The sequence below is a fragment of the Myotis myotis genome, unplaced genomic scaffold, assembly GCF_014108235.1.
Source record: "Myotis myotis isolate mMyoMyo1 unplaced genomic scaffold, mMyoMyo1.p scaffold_m19_p_8, whole genome shotgun sequence".
Taxonomy (NCBI): Eukaryota; Metazoa; Chordata; class Mammalia; order Chiroptera; family Vespertilionidae; genus Myotis; species Myotis myotis.
Window position 1 is genome coordinate 83,048,229 of NW_023416390.1, and position 14,348 is coordinate 83,062,576.

Genomic DNA, 14,348 nt, shown 5'->3' on the forward strand with positions numbered 1-14,348 from the left:
ATTCAAGTGCCAAATGGACAGTCTTTAATTTCTGCCAAGATTTGAGACCAGGCAAATATGTTATTTTTGACTGGCTTTGCTGCCAACAAGGATGAAGTGGCAGAACATTGTTATTATTTCATGTCTGTTCCCCAGATATTTCACTGACCTACAGCTTTCAGTAGCTTATGGAAAACATCATCTTCCTCTTCTGCCTGCTCCCTCTGACTCTAATGAGCTGTTTATATGTGACAGTCAGCTTTTCTGCACCTATTGCTGATCATGATGTTACTAATGTTAAAACACATGTGTGTAACACTGTACTTCACTGAACATTTTCTCACCTATTTTTTTATTTAAACCTCACACAAATTCTGGGAGGCAAGATTTATCAATAAAAATTGAAGCCAAGAATCTGTAAAAAGCTCAGTAAGGGCTACGAGGTTTAGGTTATTTGACTTCACATTTAACATTCCTCCTTACCACTAACACTATGATCAAAAAGAAAGCCCTGGTTTGTGTAGCTCAGTGGGTTAAGCCTTGTCCCATGCAACAAAGGTGGCCAGTTTAATTCCCAAATTCCAGGGCAGGGCACATGGCCGGGTTGTGGACTCAAATCCCCAAAAAGGGGCATGCAGGAGGCAGCCGATTGATATTTTTCTCTGTCTCTCTCTCCCTTCCTCCCTTCCTCTCTCTCTAAAATCAATAAAAACATATAATTTTTTAATAAACCTCATTTCAGCCCTAGCTGGTTTGGCTCAGTGGATAGAGTGTCGGCCTATTGACTGAAGGGTCTCAGGTTCGATTCTGGTCAAGGGCATGTACCTTGGTTGCAGGCACATCCCCAGTAGGGAGTGTGCAGGAGGCAGCTGATCGATGCTTCTCTCTCATCAATGTTTCTAACTATCTCTTTTCACTTCTTCTCTGTAAAAAATTAATTATATATATATATATATATATATATATATATATATATATATATACACTCATTTCAACCATGGATCTTAAGAGAAGAAATGGAGGTTTATAGACATTTGAAAATTATGATAAGTAGAATAAGAATTATCATACAACACCCCCCCCCAAAATTCGCAACAAAACAAGTTTTGTCTTTGAAGTAAATTTAATTTGACCTATTTATATCTTCAGAGCAGAAAGACTTAAAATGCCTAGTTCGAAAAAGGAAGGACACAGATATACTTATATTTTAGAAGTTTAAAGGGTTACGTGGGGATTCTAAATCAATTATTTTACATACTTTGCTTTTTATATTCACCATTAATACACTGTTAGAACAGATTGTACTTTAGGAATTTTGCCATATATTCAAAAACATAGGCTCTGTAATTATTAAATAATTCATCTTGGAAAATTACAATGCTAGATAATATATTATTATAACCATATATAATCTAGTCTTGCTTCTCTAGACCAGCAAAGTATTTTCAATACCATTCCTTTGCCTGTGAATTGAAGTGTTTCATTGGCTTAGTTGTTATTAATCTGTAGAATTGAAAAACTTAAGTTCTATTGTACATCTAAGACCTTAGAATCTTCTTTATTCTAAATGTTATTTATTCTTTCTGGTAAATTGCTGAAAATAACTACTAATTTCTAACTTACTTATAGCACAGTTCATTGGGAAATGACTTTGCATGTCACTAAGCTATTTCAAACTCATAATAAAATTGCTGTTAGTATTTTTGCATAAATAACCCTACAGAATGATGTCTCCACAGCACTGCTTTCTTCTTTTATAAGGAGTGCTTGCTGATAATGGCATCTCAGGCCCCTAAATGTGGATATTTGGTGACAACTGTGAGGAGTGGAGACAGTATTCTGTCTTAGTCTGATTGAAGGAGACTCAGATGAAACAGAGAATGATTTTTTTTATTTCTTGTGAAAAGAAAATTCAAAGAGATAAATGGAATTCCAAATATACTTACGCATCTCTGAGTGAGTAAGACAGCAGCTACGCTGTGTGTAGCCCCAGAGATTCCGGGAAGCCTCTACACTCCTCTTTTGCGGTCCTCATTCATATTCACGTGGTTGAAACATCAACTTATAGAAAAGTAAACCCGAGTTCTCCTCAGTGGTAAGATGTGCAGTAAAACTATTAATAAAAGATTTATATCTTTTTCTTTTGTGACCCAGATAGACCCTAATGCAACTGACATCCTGGTCCTATTGGACGCTTGTGTTCCCTGAAAATTAAGGACAAATTATTAGAATTTCTTTATCCTTAGGAAAATGTAGAAGCTAGGGGAAAGACCTTCCCCTTTATATAGGGCAATAAAGTTAAAAAATTCTTGAAAGGTAGACATAAATGAAAAAACAAAACACAAACAAACAAACAAAACATATGTGTTGGTAAGGACTGACAGCCAAGCAGCATGGGGTCTAGTGAAGTTGCCTTCAAGAAAAAGAGCTTGCTTCTCCGGGCAGCCAGTTCCACCTGCTGACTTCTGTTTTGGGAAATGGGTTTAGTTTATGAAAATCAGTTTCAGGAAGAGATCTAATTCATTTACTTTTCTTGTTTGTTTATTTGTTCATTTTTAGCTATTCATTGGTCGTCTGCACTACCTCATAACCTTTTGAAAGCCTTGGTTCCTTCCCTAATTTTATTCTAAAAAATGTGAGGGTTTCATAATAATGTCTCATTAGTACTTGAAATTTACATTTGGAACTCAGAAAACTTAATTCATCATTTTAAATATTCATTATGTTATATTTACTACAAAAAGAATATATGATTCAGCAAACATTTAATGTCTCTCTAAAGAGAGACTGTCTTTATTTCCCTCTCTTTATTACTTCCCTCTTTCTTTTCTCCTTTTCTCTTGACAGAGATGTAGTTTTTCTTATATAAAAAGATATCAACAAAATGTCCCTAGGTGGGAAACTCAGGAGAAGTGTTATTTTTTGTTGTTTGAATATAGATATCTTGTGCAAATATTTTTATTGCTTTATATTTTGGGAGCTATAAAGCTGGTTAGGAAAGGTTGATAGTACATGAGTTTTTTCAGAACTTTGCACCTTCCAGATATAATTTGAAATATGCACTGGATACCCACCAGCACTGAAAACAGGAAATAGATGGGACCAGAGATTGGCAGTCACGTAGAGGGCATCAGAGACATAAGCTACATCAGGTGTGTTGCCCACAAGCACAAATGTGGGTAAGTGATAAATGGACAGGGAGATGGAGAGATATACCAGGACACACAGAGACACATCTTCCCTATCCACGCTGCAACGCAGCACTTCACATAACTGGTCTGCACTCTATTTATCACTGTTGGCCTTTGGTCCAGCCTCAGTCCATTGGGTTGTTGTCAGGGAACCAGTCAAGGCTCTGGGTGTGCCCACTCCTGAATGGATATCCTTACTGAGGCCAGAGAAAGGTGGAGGGAGTTGGCACTGTGTTGTAGCATCAGGAACCCCAGGAAAGTTCCAATAACCCAATTCTTTGCCCTAATCGCATTTAGGTCTCTGGCTAATGCCCACCTTCAGGACTTTATCACATGAGATCTTCACTGTTTAAGTGACAGGTGAAAAAAACAAACAGAACAAATCACTTATCTGTGAGATCCTTCTCTGGCTTCCTCCCATTCACCTTCAGGATAAATGTCAAAATCCTGGCATGGAGCACGAGGGCCTTATCATTTGGCCTCTGTTTTTAGTCTCACCTTCTGTTCTATCAGCCTCTGCATCGTCTAGCTATAACCACTAGTTCTGCCTCGAGGCACTTTCTCTCAGCTCCAGAATAATTCTCCACATTTCTCCCTGGCCTCAGTGTTTGGTGATAAGCAGCAACTCATTCCTCGTGACTCCACTCATCCATCAGCTCTTTGCCGACATTTATCTGATTCGTTCATTATTTTCATATGTAGAGTAGGTATTCTTCTTTCCTCTGTACTTTCAATTTTTTCATGACCTTCCATATGCCTACATCAGCAGGTGCCATATGAGATTCAGATCAAGGACTGTGCCTGTCTTGTTCGCCATCATATGGCCAGTGCTTGGCACTGGGCCTAGTACATAATAAAGTTCTCAATAAATTTTGGTTGAATGAATAAATGATGAGAAACACTAAATGCTAGTATGAGGTGCTATCTGAATTAGTGTTGAATTATACTTGTAGTTAATTTAATTAAAAATAACAACCTGTAATATTTTGTCTAAAATATTATAAATCTGAGAATCACTACAATCTAAAAAATGAGAAACATTGGTCTAGGCGGGGATGTAGGAAGCCTCGGTATTTGAGGTCTTAACCCTATTTTGGGGGGTGAATGCATGTGAAGAGGATGAATATAAGCTTGGTACCCATGCCCCATCTACCTGTCCAAGATCTCCTTGGGCAATGTCTGCACCCAGCCTGGCTATATGAACCTCAGTTGCCTAATTAAAGTAAAACATTTGTTGAATGAAGAAAATCAAAAGTATACACATTCTAATCTTAGTTATGGAAAATAATTATTGTCTTTAATTAACTTATGCTTTCATAGATAGCAGCCATCCCCTGAATTCTGGGTTTGACAATCTCAACGCACTTGTTCCTTTTAATATTGCAACACAGACTAGATTTGCCTCCTGGTGTAGGGTTAAATTTTAGAGGTATGGGTGTCAATCAGTCTTTAGGGTGTGTTGTTTTTTCCCATCCATTCCCTTCTCTGACTTCAGATTTTGCGTCTGCCATACCAACTTCTACCAACTGCATTTACTCACCTATTCTCACTTCCTACCCGTGAAACTCTTAAATGTGGGCAGGTTTCCCGCTCTAAAAAGAAAGTTATAAAAACTTATGAATGGGCCAGAATCTAGGATCTTCATACCTACTGGATTTTATAGGTCCCTTGGATTCTAGAATGTTCCTGATTTACACTGGCCTGTCCAGACTTTGATGCCATGCCTTGTCGTAACTTATACATCTACAGCCTCTTAATTCCAGGCTACCCAGCTAGTTCAACTATCCTGTACCATGATTCCAATACAACCTGCAGATCTATATAATGTCTCACCCCTCCCCTCTTCCAGCTTCCAGTGCAGAGGTTTCCTTGCTGCATATTTGTAACCCACAGGTGCTCATTGTCTCAGAACTGACAGAAGAGAAAGATCTGATTAGGCCATTGCCACACCCTTCAACACAATCAAGGCCTCTGACTAGGTTGCATTCCCTTTGCATCCAGAATTATCACTCTCCTGTGATACTGATGGCTGCACAAATAGTTGTGTCTAACTTTAGAACCCACATTCACAAACCCATTGACTTATCATTTCTTTTCAAATAAGAAAGTTTCCCTGAGATAAGTCATCATTTCTCAGAGAGAGGTTCTGAGATGCAGCTGGGGGTAGCAGTCTGACTCCCATCTTTAAAATGTTTCAGTTCTTACAGTTTAATAAACATTTCCTGAGTGTCCCCATGAACCATGTGCTGTGGATACTGCGGGGGAAAAGGCGATCTGTACCTCATATAGAAAGACAGATAGGCAAACGTGGAATCTTAACATAACAAGGTGAATATATAGTGGCACAGGTGAGCAGAAGCTGGTGCAGGGGCCTGGCCCCAGAGCCCCTGATTCGGTAGGTGTGGTCTTGGACCCAAAAGTTTGTGTTTCTAACACAGGCCCAGGTAATGTGCCAGGAGCCGGTCCATCCTTGCTGTTTCAAAGGACCTGGCATATATGACATACTGTTCTTAATATGTTTGCTCACCTTCTTGGCACTATGTGTTTTAACCAAGGTCTCTGAGAAAGGTTGTTTCCCCAGGTAGGGATTTTCCCCTGAAGTTAGGGAGGGAATAAAACCTCTTAACTAAGTGCCAAGTGGGTAATTAATCACTTTAACTACGAACAATCATGCTTAAGCTACCTAATCTTTACTCCCTGGAATGGAGATAAGAAACGCCCTAACCTTTGGAATAGAGATTGATAGGATTGGAGTCAACTGGTATAAATACAGATGTAACAAGACAACAGAGGATAGAACCTACACACAGAACTTAGAAGACAGAACCTACACAGAACCTACAGACAGAAGAACTTCGCTGGAGAGAACATGGCAAAAGATCCTGGACTGAACCTGACTACAGAAATTGGCAAAAGAACCTGACTAGAACCTGGTGACTGAACCTGGCTGGATAACCTGGACAGAACCTGGCTGGAGAACCTAGCGAGGGAACATGGCTACAGAACCTGGCTGGAGAACCTGGAGAACCTAGCAAGAGAACATGGACTCAGAACTTGGCTGGAGATCCTGAAGCAGAACTTCGCTGGAGATCCAGACCAGAACTTGGCTGGAGATCCTGGCTAGAGATCCTGGCCAGGCTTCTGATCAACTGAACGCTGTCTCTGTGTCTTTCCTTCTTCGCCGACTCCATCCACACCTTTGGGGACCCCTGGACCTGCTGGGGTTGGACCCCGGCAGTAATGCACCTGCTGCTGGTGTAGGGACCTCACTTTGAGGGCTACTGGGCTGTACTTAGGGGTACTGAGAAAATCTTACTAGAGGAGGTGATGTCCAAGCAAGTTTAAAAGGATAAATGAAACACCAAGAGAGGGGATTTTGAGAAAGACAAAGGTAGGCACAGACAGTGGAATGCAGAGGGCATAACTATATTTCTGGAGAATTCAGAGCAGGAAGTAAGGCAGGGCCCTAAAGCCATAAGCAGTGGTTCTTCCTCCCCTCCCCCCTCTGGCATCCAGTGCTGAAGTGGTTACTATAACATTTCAAATCTGTGCAACTGAAAAGAATCAGAGCTACCAAAAATTACAGGCAACTCTTTTCTCCGGCCATATTCAGACACCAGGCTTATTTAGCGTGTCTCTGGAAGGTGAGAGTTGTAGGAATATTTTAAACAGGCTGGAAACATTTGGATGTACAATAATTACAGGATACGTGAAAACGATGTAGAAACTCAACAATATTCTATACAGTGCCTGTCAAAAACAGAGGTTTAAAAATGCTTGTTTGGAAAAATTCAAGAGTATACTTGATTGAATGCCAGTGTGAGCCTGAAGCACACTTTTCTGACTACTGTTTGCTTTTTCAAGTTATACTATAAAAAATAACAAAATAAAAAACAGAAGTTAAAGTAAAATAAAATAATATCCAGTGCAGAAAAGTCTTTTTATTTTTTGTGAGGTTTTTTTCCACCACATAAATAAACTTAGAATTTCCATTTATGTAAAGAAAGTTCAGGTGATATATATGAAGTAGGAGTTTTTATTCCATACATTTTGAGCTTTTATTTGAATTAACTAGAGGCCCGGTGCACAAAGATTTGTGCACTGGCAGGGGGGGTGTCCCTCAGCCCCACTTGTGCCCTCTCACAGTCTGGGACCCCTCGGGAGATAAGGACCTGCTGGCTTAGGCCTGCTTCTGGGTGGCAGAGGGCAGGCCCAATCCCTAGGTGCCTGCCCGAAGCCCCTGGTTGGGCTCAGAGCAGGGCTGATTGGGGAGTTGGAGCGCCACCCCCTGTCATGCACAGAGCAGGGCGGATCGGGAGGTTGCGATGTCACCCGATTCATGCTCAGGGTAGGGCTGATTGGGGGGTTGGGGCACCGCCCCCTGTCACACTCAAGGCAGGGCCCATGGGGAGGTTGTGGCACCACCCCCTGTCACACACAGAGCAGGACCAATTGGAGGGTTGGGGCGCTGTCCCGGTCAGGAACAGAGCAGGGCCAATGGGGTGGGGGGGGTTGGGGTACCACCTCCTGTCACACAGAGTAGGACCGATCAGAGGGTTGGGGCACTGCCCCCTGTCATGCACAGAGCAGGGCTGATCAGGGGAGGGGAAACCAAGAACAACCCACACCACCCTTTCCTTTCCCCACCTTCTGCTGCAGAAGCTGGACCTAGAATAGGGCTCCAGAGAGGGGTTTTCACTTGAACTTTGCCTGGCTCACGCTCCGGGGCCCCGAAATGCCTTCATAACCTGGGAACCGGGCTCTGGGTAGTGTTGGGGGAGCTCTGGGTCGCCGCCTCCTAGACTGTGTTGGGGAACAGCTGGGTCGCCACCTCCCAGACAGCGTCGGGGGACCGCTGCCCCCTGTCACGCTATTCCAGGGGCCAGGAGGCCATGCGGCTCCACTGATCCCGGGGCCGGGAGGCCTCGTGGCTCTGTTGATCCCAGGGTAGCTTCGGGGATGTTTGGCTTCGCTCCACTGCTTGGAGCCTGTGTATGCAAATTAACCGGCATCTTTATTGGCTGTTTCTTTGCATATCACCCTGATTAGCCAATGGGAAGGGTAGCGGAGGTACGGTTAATTACACTTTTTGTCTTTTATTAGATAGGATATTTTCAACAATAAAACACATACAAAAAGTGTCTACAGAGACTAGGCATGATTTAAAGAATATTAATAATATAAATCTCATTATTCACTTTAGAACATAAACCTGTGTCTTGGAGGCATCCAATTTACCTCTCCCCAATCACCTCCCCTCAATCTTTCCCAGAGGTAAACACCAGCCTTACTTTCATTTTAATAATGTTCCTCATTTTAAGTATATTTTTGCCACATGTGTACTTAGAAACTCTATATTTTCTAGTTCTGCCTTTTTTGAAATGTAAGTAAATGGAACATCTCTGTATGTATTCTTAGGTCCCTTCAACTTTTTGCTAAAAACAATATTGTTGGAAATTGGCTAACTAATCTAATAAACCATAAACATGCAAATTGACCGCACTTCCACTACACCCCAAGCCATGCCCACCAGCCAATCAGAGCGACTATATGCAAATTAACCCAACCAAAATGGCGGCCAGAAGCCAGGGAGCCGGAGCAAGCAGGAGGCTTGGTTGCCCTGGCAATGGAGGAAGCCAAGCTTCCCGCCTGCCCTGGCTGGCTGTGGCCTCAGCTCATGGCAACAAAGTTTCAATTATAAAAGATAAATAAATCTCAGATACCTGCTTCCAGCCAGCCTCCACTTGGAGCTTGGGTGGCTGGGGGCTGTGGCCAGCCTGAAAATAGCCATCAGCCCCTCACCCAGGATGGCCACACCCTCATGGGGTGAGGGTCCCCACTGGAGGGCTTTGCCAGCCTGCAAACAGCCATCAGCTCCTCACCCAGGCTGGCCAGGAACCCCAGCAGGAACCCCCACCCTGAAGGGGCTGTAGCCAGCCTGAAAACGGCCCTCAACCCCTCACCCAGGCTGGCCAGGCACTCCAGCAGGACCCCACCCTGATCCGGGACACCCTTCAGGGCAAACCAGCTGGCCCCCACCCATGCACCAGGCCTCTATCCTATATAATAAAAGGTAAATTGACCCTACCAGCAGAATGACTGAAAATGACTGGTCACAATGACACACACTGATCACCAGGGGGCAGATGCTCAATGCAGAAGCTGCCCCCTGGTGGTCAGTGTGCTCCCACAGGGGGAGCTCTGCTCAGCCACAAACCAGGCTGATGGCTGCCAGCACAGCGGTGGTGGTGGGAGCCTCTCCCGCCTCCTCAGCAGCTCTAAGGATGTCTGACTGCAGCTTAGGCCTGCTCCCTGCTGGCAAGTGGACATCCCCAGAGAGCTCCTGGCCTGCCAGAGGGATGTCTGACTGCCAGCTTAGGCCCATTCCCCCGGGGAGCGGGCCTAAGCCAGCAGGTGGACATCCCCTAGGGGTCCCAGACTGTGAGAGGGCAGAGGCCGGGCTGAGGGAACCCCCCCCCAGTGCACAATTTTGTGCACTGGGCCTTTAGTGTAGATATATGTAGCAGTAGGTCATTCATTTTCCCAGTTGTAGAGTGTTCCATTTTATTGTAAAAAATCACAATTTGTCCAGCTATGTTTAATAAACACTGGATGGTTTCCACTTGTGTGTGTTTCATTATAAGCAGTACTATTATAAACACTGAGTGTGTCTTGCTCAGTTGGAGGGTGTGTATATAGTTAGCTTTATTAGATAACGTTAAATGTTTTTTGAAATTATTTGTTACAAATTGTTCATTTTCTCTGGCAGTGGATGAGAATTTCCTTTCTTTGTGTCATTTGGCAGAATTTTTATTTTTTGGTCAAATTGGAAAGATGTTAAATTATTGTGTGGCTTTTTTTTTTTTTTGCTTGTTTGTTTTTTAAATATGTTTGTATTGATTTCAGAAAGAGAAAGAAAGAGAGAGATAGAAACATCAATGATGAGAGAGAATCATTGATCGGCTGCCTCCTGCAAGTCCCCTACTAGGGGTTGAGCCCACAAACCAGGCATGTGCCCTGACTGAGAATCAAACTGTGATATCCTGGTTCATCTGTGGTTGCTCAACCACTGAGCCACACCAGCTGGGCCATTGTGTGTCTTTTAAAATCAGTATTTACCTGAATAATAGTGAAGTGGATCATTTATATCTTTATTCATGTTTTATCTTCTGTAAAACCTTTGTTCACATCTTGTGCCTATTTTTGTTTAGGTTGACTATTTATTGGTTTATATGATTTTATAAAAGTCAAAAGACTCATCTTTTGTCAGTGATATGGGTTCCAAATATCTTTTCTTAGTTGTAACTCATATATATTTTTCCCCTCAGAATTTCTTACTTTATAGAGTTGAAGCTATCAAACTCTTCTTTTATAATTTGTGCTTTCTAGGCACAAGCTCCAAAGATATTTTAGATTTCCTTCCAACAGGTTTTAGGTTTCACGTTTTTCCCTTTACTTTTTAAGTCTTTATTGCATTTAAAATGTGTGTGTGTGTGTGTGTGTGTGTGTGTGTGTGTGTGTGTGTGTGTGTGTGTGTAATATAAAGAACCCATTGGCATATTTTTAATATGGGTAATCAGTTGTTTCTATGTTATACTCTGTGATCTGCAATTTTGGCTCTCTTTACATAGATAGATAGATAGATAGATAGATAGATAGATAGATAGATAGATAGATAAATAGATAGATAGATAGATAGATAGATAGATAGATAGATAGATATAGGTAGATAGATAGATATTTCTGGAGTCTCTTTAGTTTTATTCATCTATTAGTCTGTCTATATCAGTTACTATCGTTTTAAAGTGCAGTGATATTATTTAAGGTAATTTCCCATATCTGGCTATTCTTTTCCAGGAATGTATCAGCTATTTTTAGATCCTTTTATTGTCCATATATATTTTGAAGTTCAGCTTTCAAATTTCATTAAAATCAGGCTGAAATTTAAATGAAGATTTTAAATCTGTAGATAATTTTGAAAAAAATCTGCATTTTTGCCATGTTAACTTTCCACAATTATGAACATAGTCTAGTTATTTAGTTTATAAAATACCTTTAAATCAGGTTTTGTAATTTTTAAAATGTGCGTAACGTATTTTTGCATTTATTGCTATTCCTTACATTTTGTTGCAACAATATATGGTATATTTTTAAATTTTGATTTTGAGGAATTTATTGTTGATGTATACAAATGCAATAAACTTTTCTACATTTATCTTACATAGGGCATATTTCTTAAACTAATCTTATTTATTCTTGTTATTTATTGATGAAGTTGATTGGATACTATGTAGAGAATCTTATTTTGTGACTAAAAATAATACTGTTTTTTTCCTTTTAAACCCTTATATCACTGTTTCTCTTGTTGTTGTTTTATCGTGCTGACCATGACTTCTAATATTTATATGTAGTAGGATGCTCACCATCAACTGCTGGTAGATATCTTTACCAATGTGTCAGTCAGAATAACCTTAGCTGCTAAAACATACAACTTTAAAACTTAATAGGTTTAAACATAGGTGTTCAAAACTTCATCCTAAGCATGTATCTTATACCACAAACTAAGATTCTGCAAACAACAGTTCTGGGCTATGTCTGACTTGCTGTCTGACTTTGTAAATACAGTCTAGTTGGAACGCAGCCACACCCATTGGCTTACTTATTGCCTGTGGCTGGTTTCAAGCTGCGGGGCAAAATGGGATACGATAGCTGCACTATAAATCCTATAGTCTCCAAAACCCAAATATTTACTCTCTGTCCCTTTACAGAAAAAAATGTGCTGCCCCCTCATATACACCACAGCATCTGGTCCACTGCTTTCAAATACACTAACAAACAAACAAAAAATAAATAGAGATTTCAAATCTGTCTGTCTTCCTTTTCTTTCTTCCCTCCTTCTATTCTTCCTTCTTTCTTCTTTCTATCTTTCTTTCCTTTCATTCTATCTTGCTGTCTGTCTCTTCTCTTTCTAATTTTCTTTCTACTTCCTTATGACAAATAGAAGTATCTTTCCCAGTGACGTCTTCATCTCCTGTTGTTTCTCTTAGCTGGGCCCACTTACAGAGGCAGAGGATGCAGAGAGCACAAGGAGGAACACACGGGAGAGAGTAGGTCCATAGTTACTAGGCATTACATGGAGCCCATTCCTGACTTCTGAAAGTGGAGTCTTTTCATACGCTTTTAGCTACATAAAATTTCTTCACACAAAATTCAAAGTAAAGTGGTGAAAAAGAAGTTGAAATAATGCCTGCCTTTTGGCTGCTGAGCCTTGCCTAGTTTGTGTGTGACCTGGCTGGAAGGGAGCCAATTTTAGAACTTCTAGCAGGGATGAGGGGGTGTGGGATGCATCCATTCTATCTGCAGAGAGGTCTAAGATCAGCTGGGTGCTCCAAATGAAAGCCCACCTAGTGGTAAAGAGCAGGCATCAGCCAGAGCAGCCAGGGAGGGCAGAGGACGTGAAACAGCAAACTCGCAAAAGAACTGCAAATCCATGCAGCCCAGAATGTCTCCTGGGTGCTCTCCGGGTAATCCATCTGTCTCCCAGTTAGTGTTCTGTCTATTATACAACACTGCGTATATGGAAAGGTTTACAGTGAGACATTCAGTCACAGGAAGGTTTGTAAATACACGAAGACTACTCAAATGAGAACAAACAGGAGCTCTTTATTCAGACCAACGCTGTCAGCCACCATCCTGGATTTGGAAGACACTCAAAGACAGGCAGAGGAGTGGGGAACGTTACAGTGAAAGAAAGGAGGGAGGGCCGACTCCTGGTGGCCTTGATTGCAGGTCATTGATGTAGAAAGCTGAAGGTGGCTAACTAAAAGTGAGGCACCTTCTGTGATGTTTGGGGAACATTTTTGGCTTTCTCTGCATGGCTCTGAGTTGGAAGCAGGGGCAGAGAGTAGGGAAGTTGGGGTCACTGTTGGAGTCCTGGCTGTTCTGGGCAATTGCTGCAGATGCTGTGGTTTGGCTTCTCTCACTGGTGGCTGCAGAAGTTATGGGTCAGAGATTTACTGTCATGGATGGCCTGGCCATTGTCTATGGCCATTTGTATATTTAGTATATTTACTAAATGTCTATTTGTATATTTAGTGTCTTAGGGAAAAGAAACACATTTGTGTGGCAGTTCTCTGAATAAATGTATAGCAGAAGAAGGAAATGGTGGAAGAAGGAGAGGTGAAGAAAAAAGATCACCAAGGATAAAGAAAGTGATTGTTACCTCTCTGATTAGATAATCAATATCATTTAAGTGGAGAAGCGAGTAGAATGAAAATCTAAAATATCTAAAGTCACCAGTTTATGCTCTTCAGGCCCCTTCAATAAAGAACTGAAGGTCTGTGTTTTGTTAGTATTAATGTGTGTGTTTTTTTACTTCAACAAACTGAAGTGAGACATTTATAAGCTGTTCCTGCTTCTTCAAGCCGATGTTTTGATTAAAAGACCAAGTGTCTTCACACGCTGTAAAATATGCAGGAGGCAGAGGGAACGCCAGAGTGATAGAAAAGCACACTCAGGTAGATTGGTAAGAACTACCTCCAGGCAGGTGTCAGATCACCTCCCGGACACCCCACTTCTTGAAGGTTTGCTGACATTTCATTATCCACCCTGCAAGCGCAGGTTATAACTCAGCTCTTCTAATTTCCACTAACTGAAACTTTAGTACACAAAATATTTCAACTTTAGTGTATCACCCCTCCACTTTAAGAAAAGGAAACATAAATTGTCTTTCTATTTCATTAGAGTTTTAGAACCGATTTTGCTTGGTCTGTATCATTTTTGCTTGGAACTCAAGTGTCAATAATACGTAATGTATGTAAGAAATAATTCTAGAAATTTACACAAAACCATGGTTTTAAAATGGACTAATTTTTATGGTTTTCTACCCATAAATGGTCTAATTTTAGCAATTTTCTGCTCATGAAAAACCCTTTTGAAAAATCAACTTGTCGTTGAATCAGAACATACACAGTGGTTCTTTTCACTTACAATAGCACTGAGCTTCTAAATGTTGATTGGTGTTTCGTGAGAAATCTGGACTTTTCTTTTTTCTCACTGGCTGAGGCGAACAAACTCCTGGCAAATTACACAAATGAAATTCCTTATTATTCTTTTGTATCTAAGTTCTAGAAACAAAGACAGAACTCTTGATAGCTCGTGTGAAAATCGTGGGTGCTA